This window comes from Fukomys damarensis, unplaced genomic scaffold, assembly GCF_012274545.1.
Source record: "Fukomys damarensis isolate Sample0158 unplaced genomic scaffold, DMR_v1.0_HiC HiC_scaffold_1, whole genome shotgun sequence".
NCBI lineage: Eukaryota > Metazoa > Chordata > Mammalia > Rodentia > Bathyergidae > Fukomys > Fukomys damarensis.
Window position 1 is genome coordinate 16974626 of NW_022900913.1, and position 19682 is coordinate 16994307.

Consider the following 19682-nt stretch of genomic DNA (forward strand, 5'->3'; position numbering starts at 1 on the left):
AGGGTGAGAAAATCCTCATTGCCAGTGGCGACTGTCCTCTCCCAGTGACACTGTGTGGTGTGTGGAGCCCTTCACTTTCTCCAAGCAGGTCTCACACGGGACATGTGGCATCCCGTGGGTGTTGGGAATGGAGTGTGTGTGTGTCAGGGAGAATCTATATTACCCCTGAGGTATGTACATGTACCTTACAGAACTAGTTTAAATAAGGGAATGCACAAAACAGACACAATAGAGAAATCTGTCTTACAGACCCCTAGCAAACTTTTTAAAATAGTGGCTGATTGAAATGCAAGCTCCTCAGTGGAACTTCTTGGGCAGAATAAAATTCAGTGAAACTGAGCAGCTGGAAATGGCACAGATGCTCATGTTCCGACAGACGCAGATGTCGCCTGCAGAAGCCGGGGAGGAGGGGCCGCCCTGCCACGGGTGCCCAGGTCCGGGACTCTCTCAGCTGGGGAGGGCGGGAGCTGAAGGTGAAGCAATGATCAGTGCACTTCTGGAGCGGACAGCGACTTAGCTGCTGCGAAGCAGGAAGCACATTATCCAATTATAGACTGGCGTGTGTGCGCCAGCAGAAGAGAAACCGCTTAAATCCAAACGGGTGCACCCTGATCATAAATAGCAAGCAGGAAACTGAGCTGCTCATTCCTTCTGAGGGCGTCTAGACCATGTCACACAGCATTTGTAAATGAAAATCGCATGGGGTTTCTTGCTTCTGCTGGTGTGTGTGTGTGTGTGTGTGTGTGTGTGTGTGTGTGTGTGTGTCTGTGTGTGTCTGTGTGTGTATTTGCTGGATGATATACTAGCGTTATTTGTAATTTTGGGAGAAAGTTCCATATGTTGTACATAATAGTTGCTCATTTCACATTTCTGTTAACAGTGCGAAAGGGTCCCAAATTCCTCCACACCCTTGCCAACACTTCTTAGCTTTTGAGTTTTTAATCATAGTCATCCTAACAAATGTAAGGTAAGGTTTCATTGTGTTTTGATGTGTTTATTTATTTATTTATGGTAACAAGGATCGAACTCAGGTCCTTGCTCTTGCAAGGCAGGCAGTGGAATCACTGAGCTAAATCCCCAGCCCTGATGTGTACTATTTTGATGATTTGTGATAGTAGACACCTTTACATATGCTTCTTGACCATTTTTAAATTGGGCTATTAAGGTCTGTATATATTTTTTGATATAAACCCCTCATCTGTTATGTAATTAGCAAATATTCTATCCTATTTTATAATTAACCATTTTGCTCTGAGATTGATTGTCATGCAGAAAATTTTAAGCTTGATATCGAACATTTGTTTTTGGTAACATATGCAAAAAGTCTATGTATGAATCTCAAATTAATCTTTGACAAAGGTACCAGAACTATACAATGAGAAAGGATTGTTTCTTATACTTGTGGCAATGAGAAAACTAGAAATTTTTATGTGCACATGAGTGAAATTAGACTCATCTTATGAACAAAAGACAACTCAAATAGATTACAGAGCTAAAATAAAACATAAAATATAAAACTCCTTGCAGAAAACATAGGGACTAAACTTTATAATACTGGCCTTAATAGTGATTTTTTTGTTTCTGCTATGTAATGGGTCCTGTAACTAAACATTTCCGTTTCTCAAATTGGTCTAAACCACATTCTGAGGAGCTTTTATTATACAGGGACCTCTTTTTAAATCATAATCCCAGGGTGTATTTTCCTGACTCCTATCTACCTGCAGTTATTTTCCTAAATTAAAATGGGTGCACAGGACATGAACTTGTGCTGGTGACCACTTCTGTTTGAAACGTTGCATAAGATTGCATGGATGGATACTTGTGAATGACCCATGTTTTCATTCTTGTAGAAGATACTTTCAGTCTAAAACCTTTTCTATGATTTCTCTTTATTAAACTTTCAACCTATGTAGTGCCAAGTTGGTTTGATGTGGACTTACGTGCTTGTGTTCCACAGCAAATAGAGACCAGGATGCAGAGAATGAGGGACAGTAGCATGGGAGCGATAGTAGGCATTGTGTGAGACGCTTGCTAAGGGCCAGCTGTTTTAAATGGACTTCAGCGGGCCCTGCTATCTAAGAGTTCCTCAGATAAAACTTCTTAAGTAGGCTTCACTATATTTTAAAAATCCTTTTATTACATAAAGATAAGGTTCAGAGAAGATATGTAAATTGACCAAAGCCACACAGCAAAGTCAGACTTGAAACTCTGTAACAATGAACCTTTGTACACACACATGCGCACTGTCTGTCTTTTCCTCTCTCTCTGCATTTGTTATTGATACCCAGGCCTTCACAATGACCTACATCCATAGCCCTTTTGATTTTGCTTTTTTGTTCCAACACAGAGTATTGCTAAAGCAAAAAGTTGCCTAGCTTGAACTTGGATCTGCAATCCTTCTGCCTCAGTCTCTCAGCTGGGCCTATAGGCATGCACCACCATGAGCATTGCACTTTAAAATATTAATAAACACAAATTTCCTCACACAAAGAGAAAAAATATATATAGTTCTCACAGGATAGGAACATAGTATGGGTAGAATACACAGCTTGAAAAAGTAATTTTTGCATTCTTAAAAATGTGTTCTAAAACTGAGAGAATACAGTAATACCTCAGTTCACAAACACTTTTGTTTGTGAACAGTTCTACTTCCAAACAGACACATTTGCACATTCTGCACAATTTTGCTTCTGTTCACAAACTCTGCATCAGGCGACCAACACGACCATACCATAGGCAGCTCCCCTCCCCGCCGAGATTGTGGGACAAATTAAGTTCACAAACCGAGGCACCACAGTATCAGGTATCAGGCATCAGGTTGTAATAATTTAGGCAGAAGATATTGTTTGATATACATCAGCAGAAAATGAAATTCAAAAGTAAGCTTTAGCTAAAAATTAATCTCAGTCTAGAACTTTTAAATGGAGTTAAATGGATCAGCACAATTTGGTCAACTTCAAAAATAATTCTCTCCTTTTCCGTTCATTTGCTCTCTCAGACAAATATAGTATTTTTTAAAATAGAGAAGTATATCTATCCTAAATATGTGGCTACTTCCAGAATATTTGCTGAAAATGTATTAGGTCAAACTTATGATGAATTTTGACATCCAAGTTCTCTAAAGCGCACAATGTAATAAAAACATTCAAAATTAAAGTGGAACTGAAAATTGCTAGATCGTTCAAGCTTTATCTAGAAGTTTCTTAAATATCACACAAATCCACCCTTTCATATTTCCCTGAAATTTCCAGTCACTTCCATAAGTTTTGTAGAGATGTGTTGTAACCACGCTTTTAAAAAGATGTTTAATAAAAATTCTGAGAAAAATTATGATAATTCTAATTAATTCAGTCTTTCAACTTTGCCAAGAACATTTTTAAAAACTATTATTTCATTTGATTCTTACAGGAATCTTGTGACATATTTTACCATAAGTATTTTTCTCATATTTTAATGATAAGAAAATGAGGAACTTAAAAGAAAAGCAAATGTTTGTCCTTGGTCTTTAACAGTTGGTGGAAACTGTTCTCCTTTTCTGACAAATTTTGTGATTTTCTACTATGACTAATAGATAAGTTAACCCTGAGTCATAGTGGAAAAGGATATATAAACAAGACCCTGCTTCTTCATTTTAGGTCTGCTCTAAAGAGTATAAACTGTGATTGTCATTTAATGAAGGAAAAAATTACTCCAAGTTGATAAGGAAAATATAATTTCTATATAATCATTTTCCCCCTATACGATACCTGACCTTGGTTATTAGTGCTGACGTGTGGTAAGTTAATCGCCCAAAAGTTGATCTTGAGATTCTTACATAAATCCAGTCACACATCTCCACCCAAATTAGATCAAAATATCACCTCTCTACAACTTCATGTGTTGATTTAATTGTCAGAAGAAAATAAATCCCAGGACATCAGTGATAATTGTTTTAAGTAGGAAAGAACAACAAGCTGCCTAATAATCAATTGATCTTTCAGCAGCGGCATTGAGCTAATACTATCACACAGACTTCTGCTGAATGCAACTATTCTCATCCATTACATAACAGATCTTTTTGTTTATGTCTATGGATCCTGAACAGTGAATTTACTAATTTTAAGAAAAACTGTACATCTTTGAGATCAGTTTCATTTATACAGATTCATGAGTTTGAGACATGATGAAATTATTAAAAAAAAGAACTCGACTGGATATCATAAAATTGAAATGTAGTAAAGATTCTGACAGTAAGTACCTATATAACCCTGAGACTTTTAAAAAACTTCTAGTTAATAATTTCATTGGAAATGTGAAGTTAAACTGCATTATCTCTGGGATTTCAGTCAGCTATAAAAATATTTTATCTGACTAATAATTTTTGATATTCTTTCTATTTCATTCAGAAATAATCAAGGAGGCAAGATGAAAAGGTTGAACGAAAATACACAATTTCACTACTCTCTTACCTTTCCATGCCCCTCATAATTCACTTGTTTTACTCTATAAATAACATTATAGCAAACATATTTTGATTTTATGGTTCAAGTAATTGAAGAATCAACCACTGAGTTACTGATTTGAAATTTTATATGAGTAGATTAAAAATATTGCTAAGGTCAGTAATATTTTCTAAATATTTTTAAGCAATTATAACATTTTTCTATAAAAGAACATCATGTTTTATTATGACCAGATAAAATGCTTGGATGCTTAACTTTTTCTTTATTGTCATGGTCATTAAAAATTGAGAGCTAATTTAAATAAAATTATTTAGAATTAACTTAAAACTGGGAAGTGTTCTTGAAGAATGCACATAAAATATTAATACACTTTGTGTTTTTAAAACCACATTTCTATGTCAGCAGGCAGTTAATTTAAAATAACCAAAAGGAACACTAGATAATTAAAAAGAAAAAAGGGTTTCAGTAGACATAATTGCTTGGCATTTTTAGACCTTTCTCCTCAGCTCAGATCCATCCCATTTTACATCTTTCAGATATGACAATTAAGTGCAAACAAAAAGAAATAAATCATACATAAATTTTAAAAATATTGAATTCAGTTTGTACTTATTTCACATAGTTGTTGAAAGTTAGTGATTGCTAAAATAAAAATCACACAGATTTTTGCCATATTTTAAACCTGTTTTTGAATACACATACAATAACTGATGGATACTATTATTGTTTTATTGGGTACTTTATTCTTTTGGGGGAGTGGAAATATTAAGAAGAAAGGAGACAGGTAGAAAGCTCTGAAGGCATTAATTTAGAAACAGTTTCAAATGCATTTTCTGAGGAATAACCATTTCCAGAATTACAATGTAGCTTAATTTATATGCTCCTAATCATTTGAAACCATCCAAATTTATATTTAATTTTTTAAAAAAATAATTTATATTACCATATATCTATTAGAAAAGCTCAAACCCAAAAGAAGACATGTAACTAATAATACTATGCCCTGGCACCGATATAAAATATTTGTAAATCTCATACATTGCTTAAGGGGATGGGAAACGGTATAACCGCTTTGAAAAACAATTTGTTAAAAAAAAAAAACTAAGAAAATAATCTCCTAAAAAGATAAACATGTGCTTATTGTGTGATTATAGCCGTCTTCTTCTGACATACTCATTCTAAACAAAAGAAAGCATGTGTCTATCCAAATACTTGCATACAAATTATAAGAGCCTCAAAGTAGAAACAAGCCCCAGTAATGTGAACAAAAGAACGAAGAAACTAGGGGTACACCTAAGATGGATTAGTACTTGGCAATTAAGGGGGGGTAGTAGTACACTAAAAACCGGAAGTGCCAGGTAATTATGAAAATGAGAGAGCCAGAAACACAAGCTCTACTATTATATCATTCAATTTATGTAAATTTTTAAATATGGAAATTAATCTGCAAAGGTGAAGCATCTAATTGGTTGAGAGTAGAAGGAAAGATGACAAAAAGTTGTAGAAAAATGTTAGTATGATTAATATTCACCATCTTAATTGTGGTTGTAGTAAAAATCAGGAGTACATTAAATATGTACAGCACTTTGTATTTAAAGCATTACCTCAATAATTTTTAAAAAAACTTTCCCCAATTTTTCTTTCATAAAACATTGTGATAATTAAATTGTTAGTGTCATATTATACCTGTGATAACCTAGTAATTTACAAGCTTCTAATACTATTTCTAATTTTCTATAGAAATCATATGGAATTTGGAATACAATTACCTACTTTATATTTCTGGCAATTTCTTAAATTGTCAGAGTATTCTCCATTAAATCACAGTGTAAGACAACTTTAAACTTAATGTCCTAGTACCTAGGCAGATAATAGTTCAGTAAAATTTTATATAGGGAAATAAAATGTCCTTCCACTTCAAACAACGGCCCCGATGAAAGCTTAATTGCTGTTTGCTACACATTCATCATTGTCGATTCGATCACAAGCACCCTGCAGTCCATACTGAAGCGCTCCTCTGCCTGTCTGCAGCATGTACACCGCGGCAAGCAACAACACGTTGCAGACGAGTGACCCGGCTTTCTCGGCTCTAACTGTGCCTTCCTCACAGGCTTCCTGACGAAAGTACTTTATGCAGCACCGTAAAATCAGTCTAGGTGCAGAGTAGTTGTAAAAGAAACTTTCTCTTGTTCTGGTTTTCTTATTTACCAAATTGAACTTTTTCTTAAAACTTCCTATCTACTGTACATCTAATACACAAAAATCACGGTTTTATAATGGTAGAATAGCGGTGAAAGTGTGACGATTCAGGTAGTTCACTTCCTGAGACTAAAATAACACCATAAAACCAATAGAAATTTTAAATTCTTGAGCTACTGCTTAAGTCACATTTGTCTCAGTAAATTCAGGTGAATAAATGATAAAGTTATGAAATAAATTGATACATGTGATAAAAAGATAATCTGGTAGATTCACAGCAGTAATAAGGTAATGATTATAAAGGAAAAACAATGAATAGCAACTGTAACAGTCAAAATAGGTAATGTATGCTCTGTTTATACCTCAAATAAAACTTTGGTTTTAATTGTAAATTATTACCTGCATTTGGATATAGTCAGAATACCTGTAATACTGTTGTTTATACTGTGAAATTGGAGAAGTTTTTCCTATTAAATTTTTTTTATAATTTAATTAAAATATAAAAAGCAAAATGTTTATTTTTAAGAAAAATGATAAAAATATACTACCAAAGTACAGGTGAGCATATAAACTGCTATTATATCTTTGTTTGCTTGTTTGTTTTTTGAGAGACTGACCTGGAACTCACTATGTAGCCCAGGATGGTCTCAAACTCACAGTGATCCTCCTGCTTCAGCCTCCCGAGTGTTGGGATTAGAGACGTGTGCCACCACACCTGGCTAAAACTGCTATTATATCTTGAATTTTCTAACCATATGGCAAGTGTGCATACATCCATATGTTTAGGTGTGTATGTAAACGCAAATACATTTAGTGACTGATAATATATGTAGACATCACTGAGAAAATATTGCGCATAGAATCACTGTTTATAATAGTGAGACACTAGAAATATTATTATATATATATAAATACAAAAGTCTCATAACTTATCAATTAACATGGTTTAGAAATATATTTTAAAATGGATAAATTCTTATACCATGTGGAAAAAATACACTGCAATACAACAGGTGCTTCTACACATATATAATTATGAATCTATAAAAATATACAAAGGGGGATATATATCATGAGAAAATAAACATTTTTCTTAATTGGCATTGAATTTTAGTAGGTTAAGTCTTTTTATATCTTTTCTGTAAGTGTGAGCTTGAGAAAGTTAATGTATCACAGAGATGGGCTCTAGTGTTCAGGTTGGGCTTTAGAGTAGTTACAGAGACATAATCTTCTTTTGTTTAGTTTATAACCTTTTTATTCATAATTTTCATTATGAAATTTCAAACAAATATAAACAGTAGAAGACAGGAGACACTTGTGTTCTCATCATCCAGCTTCATCATTTGGACATTCTTGGACAATCTTGTTTCCTGCATATTCTGTTTCTTTGACCACTCACCACTGTTGGATACTTTTGAAGCAAATCCTGTTAATTATATTGTTCCACCCATTAGCATTTTAGTATGCTGTATATACGTTTCTGTTTGCTGTTTTGTTTTTAAAGGCTATACAAATTATCATTATCACAGGGTGTTTACTTTTGCTTTGATTCCAAGTGAGTAATTCTAACTCCCTTGAGATTTTACTCCATAAGAATCTACTACCTTTCTGCACTTGTTTTCATACAATGATAACATATGGGAGATTTAAAAAGACTGGTTAGCAAATAATACCTTAAACTTTATTCTAGTGGCTGTTACTCACATGTTCCAACATGTCCAATTGATAGTACTCCAGAACAACATCTGAAGATATCTTATTTACTATGAAACATAATTTCCAAGTCACTCTTCTGTTAAATAAAACTTCAATGGTCTACAGATGCTAGTGGGATAAAATGTACATTTCTTATGTATAAACAGATATCCCTGTGTGCCTGTTAAGTAATGTCCTATAATTTGAAAGATGAAAGCTAGTCTCTTTAATTCTTATCAGAATGTAAGATTTAATTATCATAGTTTATTTCTTGACCTTTGCATGACTTTTTTCAGACTCTAAAATAGGTGTTCAGTGAAAATAACTCATAGCTATTTGTTAACTAACACAGTGTTTAATGTAAGTACTGGATACAAAATATTTGTTGGTAAATATTTGTTGGACAAATGGTAAAATGCCCTATTGAATGAAATATTGGTTTTCTGTAAAGGGATAATGTTTCTGTAAAGGGATACATCATTTTACTATCCTATTTAAAAGCAGCACAGAATGCTGTTTGGGGAATTCGATTTCCAGATGCTTCTGCTCTGCTTGGGAATATGTAAAGCTCTCACAATCCACCACACCAGAGCTCTTTTCATTTAGAACAGTTCTCTCAAAGGACCGTTTATCTTTATCAACAAGGCTATATTTCTTATCTAAAGACTAAAAATTAGGTTGGTGATTTCTAACAGAAAAAAAGCCCTACTTATTTTGAGGTGCCTTTTTATGTGTGTCATATTTTACGATGACAAGGTAACTTTACACTTTAATTGAATAGTTTTCATTCTCATTGAGTTTGTGCTCCTCCACTTTAAAAATGAGTTATTTTTCATTTAATAAAATTGCAGCTTTATGTTTCTAAGCTCAGTGCTATAGAAATGAAAATATCAGAATCATATATTATTCATAAACATTTCTTGAGAAAATTAATATTTCACAATTTATATCTTCATTTATAATTAAAGTGTACAATTTATTATATTAACAGCAGAGGACAACATACTTTCAGTTGGTTGTAAGATGATGGATTATAATAGAACTTAGCTGCTACGCTGTGCTTTTACTTGCTTTAAGTAAGAAAAATTCAGATAATCAGGAAACACTTTCCAAAGCAAAATGATTTAGCAGTAGATTAAGTAAATAAAGTTTATAAAAACAGGAGTAACCGTTTCATTAAAAATTTTAATTCTCATTATTGTAGAATTAACTGCTAAGGTGCAAATTTTACCTATTCTGTCTAATATTTGTGCATAATAAGAAGAGGTTTTGACCACTTCCTGGTGAAAATGTCAGTGTTTTTAAGCAAGCAATTTGATATAAACTCAGGCTCTCATGGTGTGAGGTCTGAAGTATCATTAAATGAACATCTCAGTTGAGGATCTCCTGGGTGACTACTCTTAGGATCATTTACCCAATTCACTGTATTTTAGAAGAGCTAGAGAAATATTATAATTGAAAGCTACCCATGAGTTAAACATGGATGTTCCAAGAACTGATCTAAAGTTTGCTAGCAATCTCAGGTGACTGAGAGACAAAAATCATCTCCAAAGATGTTGGAGCTCTAGGTGCCCCATGGGTTGCCCTATGATACACAGCAGCTTAATCTCTTAGACATCTCTCTCAGCCACGTTCCTGGGTTCTGTATCTAGTTTTGTGGTTATACCTGGGATTTATAACTACCTTCTTCTACTATCCATCCTGTATTCCCCTGGCCTTCAGCAAGCACCTCATCAGGTCTTGGTTCTTTACAGGGCGACCCATAACTTCATTCCTGATGATTGTAGGACACCTCCCATCCTGCCTGAATGAAGATGTTGTAGTTTCTCATTGACCTGAGTAGACCAATATGGATATAATGGGGGAAAAAATCTAAGGGATCTCTTGTACTCCAAATATATTCTTCCTCATTTCCTTTGTGGAGTAATTGTTCAATTTCTTCTTGGCAGTCTGGCTCGATTACCTGGCCATCATTATAGCTCCCCCTTTACCTTGTTTACTCAGAAGCACAAGAAACCCAAAGTAACCAGAAGGAAGTCCTGGCATCTAGTTCGCTGGGGGTCACTGTTGTGCCTACTGATACAATCCTTCCAGACTCTGGAACTAAGACTTCTAGGTGAGCAAAATGTAAGGTTCAGGGAACAGGAAACAAAATTTTCACTAGTGGGTCACTAGGAGAACTGGTGAATGGTACCACTCCCAATTCCACTCCTTGATTCCTGGACCCTTGAAGTTTAAAAAACTGAGCAAAGAAAAAAAAGGATTTTGGTAATTTGAGCAATATATTTGTATTTGGCTTATTCCAAACTAGTCACACGAAATTTTTTTACCGGTCTGATTCACAGTAGTATTTTATCTGGATGTACGATTCCAAATATACAACATGATTTTATTTGTGTGCTTTCAAAATAAGACTCACTACTATTGCTGTTATGCAAGCAAGTGAGATTTACAAGATTCCTGCACAGCAAAAGGGGGATTTCTTTTTTTTTTTTACAGTCACCCAGGTAATACTGATTAAATGGGAATCAAATGGGGGAGCACATCACATAGCAAGCACACAAGGATTTTCAGTGAGGGTGGGGATCAGGGATATTTTCTGGAAAGGCTGGGTTAAGGCCTTGGCCAACCACTCAGGTGATTGAAACCTGTTTGGAATATCAATCATTGCTATTTAACCCAAAGGAAAGCACACAAGTATAGTAGTTTCTCTCCTTTCACCATTCTGGCCTTCAGTGAATATGTCTTCATCATCCTCCATGTTGACTTCTTGAGGCCTGGCCCTGTCTAACTGCCTACAAGATATCTAATAAACTTACCTATCTGCAATATTCCCCTCTCTGAAGGAGTACCCCTAACTGCTATGAGGGGGCAAAGAGCAAAGACAGCTCTGGCTACTTCCAGCTGATGGGGGTTATAATTGTGAACAGCAGTTAGAGTTACTCTACAGAGGGTCTATCTAAAGGCCTTCGGTAGGTGCCTGGAACTGCCATCTTGGTAGCTGCATAGCTTTAAATCTGGAGGAGACAAAGCCAAAGAAACATTTAAGAATGCATGGGCCAAATTGTAAGGTCAGCAGGTTTGCTCTGAATATAGCCCACAAAGAGGATAAAGGAGAAGGTCCAGGGGAGTTCAGAATCCAACATAGAAGTCATATTGTTTAGTTTAGCAGTTATGAGCTATTTACAAGGTAGATCTGGTGGTCCTGGTAAAGAGGTCTAAAACATTCGTCATTGGTTCCATGGAGTTTGGCAGTCAAAGATGTAGGATCCTGTAGGAAAGGTTCCTTCGTGTCCTGGATCTTATAGACCTTGAGGGGCCAGGGCCAAAATATTGGCTCTCCTCATAGCCCAGTTACCTTTCTAGTTTTGGTCTCCAAACATTCTGAAAGCTTTGTCTTGATATCCAGTAGCCACAGAGGAGTAAAGTGCCTTGAATTAAATACTGATGAGAATTCCAATCAGTAATCTAGGTGGAAGACCTCCAAAATGATATAGGTGGAAAAGATGGAACTCCCAAACCTACTAGATATCAAAAATGGGAGTTTGTATTCTCTAAAATCAAAGAATGAATTCTAGGAACAATGGAGGTTAAGAGTAGGAAAAATTTATTAAGGAAAGAAAGCTTCTGTCTAAGAGAGACAGAAGGGGGACCAGAAAGTGGGTTGCCCCAAATTAGGATTTCTAGAATAGGAAATCTACTCTAATCTGTTTAGAATTCAGCAGCACAGTATTGGCTCACATAAATCCTTCCTGCAATTACTTCTTGCTATTCCAGAGCTAGCAGAAAATAGAGTACCTCAGAGCATAATCTGCCTGGGTTTTGCAATAGAAAGCTAAATGACTAAGGCATTTCTGAAACCTGAGCTTAGAGATAATATCAAAGCAATAAAAAACAGTCTTCAAAGACTAGAGCAAAATCAGGTTTGGTATTTTTCTTTAACCAAATCACAAATAGGTGAATCCCATGTGACGGACATTCTAGAGGAACTGTTGTGATCAAGAAATGGATCACTACCAGTGGACAATGGCACACATTTTCAAGAGAGAATTAAGAAACAATTTGTTCAAAATTGGGGATGTTATATGTTTATATAGTCACACAACTGTAATCACTTGAAAATATAACTTTGTTGTATGTGTACCCCCCCAAAAAATAGAGAAAAACCCAAATTTGACCTGTGAGTCCACTTGTCAATCTACAGTATACCCGTGCCAAATTGAACTACAGGGCATATACATATTTTATTCATTTAAATTGTTCTTTTGTAAGAAAAAATGAGATGAGCTATGGTTTATATATAACAAATTCAAAAATGACATAATTGATAATGTTCCCAAAATATTTCTATATTTCATATACCAGAGTATTCCAATGTGTTGAAAAACTGCCAAATACAATCTCTTTCAAGAAATTAGAACTTACAGCAAAATAGATTTTTTTCTCCTGAAGAAAACATTGTGCATCGAAATTGTCATATAATATCAGTCTTATCATTTCCAAAAAATATACCAAGGGAATTGAGCAGTGTGAAATTTTCACCACAAATTTTCCCTGTCTGTGATATTTTCAGACAATGATAATTTTAGGACAATATTTGTTAAGGCATTCAAAGATCATAAACATACAAAAGTATAGCTTTTCAATGTTTCCTTTCTCCTCAAAAATCATGTAAACTTTAGAAGATTGTTTTTATTAAAATACAAGTAAATGAGAAACAATCATCTGTCTTTGTAGTTTTCTAGGCCTTTTTATTCTCCATGAATACATGAGGAATTGAAGAGAGTAACAGCAATTATTGGTGATACAATTGAAATGACATTTAAAAATAACTAAAAATGTTATAGGTTTGCCATGAGCTTTTAATATTTTTCATCTTTAGTTTTAAGACAATACCATTGTGTTTTAGAGAAAAGTTTATTGACTGAACATTTTTCTGGATAAATGGATAACCTTTCTTTTTCCCTCTTGTTTGTACTCTTAGAAATTACCTAGGGAGAAGAAAGTGTCAATTTGTCATACTGTGGCATGATCTATGAATTGCCGTAATAGGAAAGCCTTCCTCTTAAGAAGAGCTTGCAATTAAGCCCTCCATGAAAAAGCATATTTGCTCTGACAATCAATCAAGCCACAAAAGTTTGCCCAATTAGTAAGCATTGTTTTCTACATCATATCTTTTAGTCAAACATGGCAAACACAGCATTGTTTAGAAAGTCTATGCCGGTCTGTGACACCCGTGTTTCACCTGAAGCCATTTTACTGCCCTGACAGTGAAGGGATTTGGGTGATGTACAATTAACTCTGAATTTACTGCAACTTTAAAATGGGATTTTTGACTACATATACATAATTTTACTTGTGCTGTTAATGTCCATGCATTTTCATTTTTTTCTTCACCGTATTAAAATTGATGATCATGTTTAAAGGGTCAGGATAATTCCCCTCCACAGTGCCAGAAAGCACTTAATCATTCCATTTCTGGGTATATGTATCGGTTTATTGAAACTAAATGATTCATGAAATCAATGAAAAAAGAGGACAGCTGGTTTTGATAGTGTATGATTTAATGCTAATATGAAAGAAATAAAACTATTTATATGCTTAACTACTCAAAAACTAGTTATACTATTGTTCGTATGTGAACTTGGTTGGATACAGTCCTCAGCCATCTGATCAAACACTACTTTAGGTATTGTTAAGAAAGCATTTGGGGGTTGAGACTGAAGTCCATAATTAGTTGAGTTTGCATAGATTCTTCTAGATAATGTTAGTGGTCTTGAATTATTCAGTTGAAGGCTTCCTGAAGAAAATAGAAATCCTACCTGTGGGCAGCAGCTTTAGGAAAACCTGGCTGATCATTGTGATGGTCCAAGATCTAAGTGTCCAATGTACTCGTCAGCACTTAGATTCCATTAAGCCAGTCCTTGGGACCAAAGGTAAAACATGAACCATAATAAGGAAAAACAGAATTAGACATAGAATATAATTAGCTTTAATTTGGAAAACAGAAGTTTTGTGCCCACTTTAGATTCTTTATTACAGTCTTCCCTTTTTTATTTATTTCTTTTTTTATTATTTCTTAAAAAAACAAAACAAAACAAAACAAAACATTTACAAGGGCTGGGGATTTAGCTCAGTTGTTCCACCTCCTGCCTCACAAGCGCAAGGACCAGAATTCAAATCCCAGTTAAAAAAAAAAAAATCACAAAACAACACCCCTCCCCAAAGTTTACAATGAATTATTGAGTAGTATAGCTGTAAGTGCAACTGTAAAGCTATACAGTCTACAGCGATGCCCTCTCTGTGTTCTGTTCCTCACTGTCATGGTAGGCAGAATCCTAAGACTATTCCTACGTTCTTCACCATTCTATAATAGCAAAAGAAATGCTTTTGTAGCTGTAATTAATGTAGCAGTTGTCAGGAAAACCTAGATACTCAGAGAGAAATGGCTGGATACTTGGAGGAAAATATCTAAGTAGTCTGAGATCTAGAGATTAAAGAATGGTGCAAACAAATAAGTTTATGTAGATGAATAAAGCTCAATATAAATCGTATTGTATAATTAGAAATATATGAATAATGTATGAGTTTTGTACATTTAAAAAATAAGTTAACCAAAGAATTACTTTGTTTAATTTTTAGCACTCTTCTAGTGTTTTCGAAAGTTGATTAATTTGCAAATTGTTCATAACAGTAACTTTAAGTAGGAATTATTCTTGGAGCCTAAAGTATAACAATTTAGATTCTTTGTGATGATTTCCATTGAATGAGAAACAGCACGTCCTTGGAACACACTTTTTATGGTTATTTAAAATATATTATCTTTAATATGCTCCAAACAATGAAAAACTTCAGACACTAAAGCAAAACCTGTGAAAAGATTGTAATTCTCCAGTTTCATGATTGCTTGCATTCTCTTCTCTAACACCTAACACGGCACAATAGCCCCAACAGGCTGCATATGAAATGCAAACCTCACTGTCCTTTGACAAGAGTGACTCCTTTGTAACAGTTCAACACCCTTGGTGCTTGTTTTAAGAGTAAAACATTTGAGATTGTCTAAGAGCAGGATGGAATTCAGTTAATCAAAATTACACATCTTTCGCACTTTTTATAGGCAAGACAGAGTTGGAAAATGCTAGAATTTGTTTAAGTCTCAGCTTTGATATTTTATGACTCCAAACTTGGGACAAGTGATTTAACTTTTGAAAATATCAGTGTTAAAACTTGTAAAATGAGGTAATATAGCATTTATGATTAGGATATTCATAAAGATGAAATGAGAACATTTCAGTGAAACACTTAGAAAAACAATGTTTAATTTTAAAAAAAGAGAGTATATTAAGCCGGCTTCTGTACTTTAATACTGGTTTGGTCCAAAAAGACCTCTGTTTGTAGGAAGCCTTTGCTAGCTGATGCACGTACAGTTGTACCCTAAGTGAAGGATACACTTGTGTATCTAAGCAACTGAGCTTCAGCCAATCACAACAGCCAAGCCTGCAGCCAACCTCGGGCCAGAGGTTACCAACTAAACCCAAATAAAGCAAATGGCAAACCTCACCAATTGAATTGTCTCTGTATGTAACCTTCTGTCATTCTGCTTTAAGGGTACATTCTTAAACTTATTTTGTGTGAAGTATTGCCTAGTTCTAGATCCAGATTCTTTTGCTTCCTGAAATCAATTTATAGTCAATTTATAGATTTTTTAAAAACAATGTTATAGACACTTCTTAATAGTAATATCTATTACTGCATTATTAATGGTATAGCTTTAATAGTGATATATTTATTAAAAATAGATGCAAATATAAGGTATGCCTTTCTTAGCATGCATGAAGCCCTAGGAATAATCTGTAATACCTCAAAGACATATGAATATAGCCAGGCGTAGTGGCGCATCCCTGTAACCCCAGCACTTGGGAGACTGAGGCAGGAGGATTGCTGTGAGTTGGAGAACAGCCTGGACTGCATAGTGAGTTCCAGGTCAGTCTCAATTACATAGCGAGACCCTGTCTCCAAAAAAAAAAAAGTTGTGAATATAAAATTATGGAGAAAACAATTGACCACAGGTAACTAGGTGATGTGTTCATATTTTCCCTATCAAATTTCAGATATTCTATGATTTGATGGGAATATGAAGCTCTATAGAGTCTTAATGTTACTATCTTAACATTTAATGGTGGACAAAATATATTTCCAGTGCAAAACAATATTTTCTATATATAAATGCTGTTCATTTCTGTTAAATATGAATGAATGAATAATTAATATTTAAACAAAACGATTTCATAAATCCTAAGCTTTCTTGACTTCTGATAATAAAAAAGGAATTAAATTCAGTATCTTGGAGTATATATATTTTTTATCAGAAGTGCAAGGAGCCCTATTCTGCTCTCATTAATGAAAACATAATCATGATTCTAATTAGCCTGAATGTGCCTTTGCAGTGAGTAAATCCCTTCATCAGATAGGAGAGATGAAGGCCAGTCACCACCTTACATTAGCACATATATTTATTCTAGGAAAAAGTTATACTCTTTTTTCTAATTAAAAATACCGCCTCCATAAGGAGCATAATTAAAAATAAAATAATTAAAGAGACACTTTGCTTCCTTATATAAAATCTATTTTAACAGATATATTAATAATACTATCTGATATTTTCTTGGAATACGAAATTTAACTTTCTCACTATACAGTTAGAATTGTTCAGCTGAATAGATATCCAGGGATCAGTTGAGTAGATTGTCAAACAAAATCCATTAGTATTTTGAAGAATTCAGAAACATGAAGTTCATGTCAGCATCGATCTCAATACCACACTCACACCTCCAGCGTCACTGCATTTTCTTTCCCTTTCATATTTCACTGGCAAGGTGAGGAAATTTCTTTTACTACTGTGATTGCTAGTGGTTTCCCAAAATAAATTTATTGTAATAATTTCTATTCTTATTCTTTGGACTAAAAATGCATTCTATACGCACTCTCTTGGATGATCTTATTTCCTGACTTCTAAGATCTAGTTAAATACAATGTACATTTCCTTTTTCTCTGTCTTTGATGGGGCATGGCTAGACTTCATATTTAAAATAAGCTCTGGGTTTTGTCGGCTTGGTGTTGATAGGAACACTTAAGTGAATTCAAAGCATGGAACTTATATCAACATTTCAGAAAGAATGCCAATTATTTGCTTATTTGGTAAAGTATGCATTTAATGTTTGAATCAGTAAAGTAACTGTCTTATAACATAAAAACATTTTAGTAGTTTTCCTCAATAAATCCTAGCCTGTTGCACTTGGATCCCTTAGAAAGCTTCCTGTGTATTCCACACTTTGTTGTGACCTTCAGTGCTTTCTCTTCCTGATCTACAGTGTGTCCCACATTGCAGAAGTCCTATGCATATCACCTGCCCTTGGCTACACCGATGCCAAGAACATTACAAGGTTAGGTGACCTTTACAGATTTCCACATACACATATATTATATCTATCTGTATATTACTTTATAGAATAGAATACAAATTTATTTTTAACGTGCTCATGTGACAGTCTCAAGTTTAGTAACAAGTCACTGAAAAATGATTATCTACTGATGGTATAACTACACTGCCATAAAGACATATTACTAATTCTGAACTGTAAAGTATATACTTCAAAGGAACATGACCACTTTGGACAAGAACACTAATAAGTTAAAAACTGCACAAGGACAGCCCTACGCCATACATGCATCATGTGATTACATAAACAGAACCACAAATGTGCGCTCACATAAAGACACCAAATAATGAGGTGTTTTATTCTGTACATTTCAAGACAAAGGGTAAATCACTGAGAAGATAGTAAAAGTAGCTTGTGTGGATAACTTTTATTTACAATAATATGGCATTATGTTTATTTTTTAATATCCGTAATATTGCAAAAGATTTGCAGACACAGTCATGCCTATTCTCTTACTACTACTACTACCTATAAGATAGTAGCTTCCTGCCTATCTACTTTTAATTTTTTTATAACCCAGTGCCACAGAAACAGGACATTATAACTCTTTAATGTTCAAGACAATTCATGGAGAATGCCTGAGAAGTACATTTGCAAAACTCCTGTGCTCTGTTGCAGGACTGGGTGTAACAATACTGGTCTTAATTTAAATTTATGTATGACAAAAAGTGCAAAATTAACAGGTCATAAATAGAGCATAAAGATAAAATTAAGGGCTCTAAATGTTTTCAAATAAAATATATTACATACTATATCTATATCTATGAAACACATTTCTATTATATATATTTAACCTATTTAATATGTATTTGTGTATGTAAGCATGTTAACGAGTTGCCACAAAAATAACTGCATGAAAATCTCCACTTTACAATACTAATTATAGATTGTAGATAAGACTAAAGGTTTGGAAATAGAACAACATCTATTAGCTCAAATTTATTCCAACTTCTGTAGAGGGAGATATTATTAAACACAGATTATAGAGAATTTATGAAGTACATCTAAGGTTTTGTTAATTATTCTAATGATTTTTTAATTTAATGAGTATTCAACAAACTATTCATCAGGGGATTTTATGTTTAATATTACTAATGAAATTAAATGTAAAAGAAGCATAGTATCATTAAAGTAGCATGTAAGAAAAATGGCAATACTAAAATAACTATTTAGTAGGTACCAAGAGATACATATGAAAACCATATTTCATGAGGTAATGCTTCTACTGAAAACTATTATACTATGAAGCATATTATTCCTTCTTATAGAAGTATAAAGACAAAACATATTATTTTAATCATAAAGTATACCTTTTATGCATTTTAAAAATAATTCAGGATAGAAAAATTTAAAAAAATATGAAGTTTAATATCTATTAAATCAAAACAAAATTCTTGTTTGACCTGCTTGAATTGCAAGGGCAACATCAATCACCAAAAGTAAATAGGAAAGCAATGAAATTAGGAGTGTAAAATTTTATGGTATATGAAAGAAGTACAATTTTTAAAAAATCATTTATTTTTTTATTTTATTGAGTTTATTGGTTCATTTTAGGTATACAGTACAGTTACATTCATTATTGGGATCTTGTACCTTTACATGACAGGTCTTGATTCTCATTTTCCCCCTTGTCCCGACCCTCCCTTCCCCTCCTTATCCCCTCCCCAGTTACAAATACTTTAATTCCATTTTTAAATTTTGTCATATTTTTTTCTTTTCCCTTATTACCTTTCCCCATCCTTCCCATTTCCCTACACATTTACCCATTTTCTTCCTATTTCACATCGTCAATTATCTCATTAGGATCTTATGTACTCTTATAGCTTTTCACACTAGAGAAACTATT

At 33.9% G+C, this 19682-nt stretch overlaps 1 protein-coding gene across 2 annotated transcripts in view; it reads right to left on the minus strand.

The window, feature by feature from the left end:
* Cdh12 (cadherin 12) overlaps window positions 1-19682 on the minus strand; it is a 976411-nt gene that overhangs the window by 411027 nt on the left and 545702 nt on the right. Inside the window, exon 1 of one of the 2 annotated variants that reach the window (XM_010609463.3) lies at window positions 14159-14229. The exons of the other annotated variant lie outside the window; for it this stretch is intronic. The gene's annotated coding sequence lies outside the window, so the exon portion shown is untranslated. Of the gene's footprint in view, window positions 1-14158; window positions 14230-19682 lie in introns of those variants that run through there. 2 annotated transcript variants of the gene reach the window in all.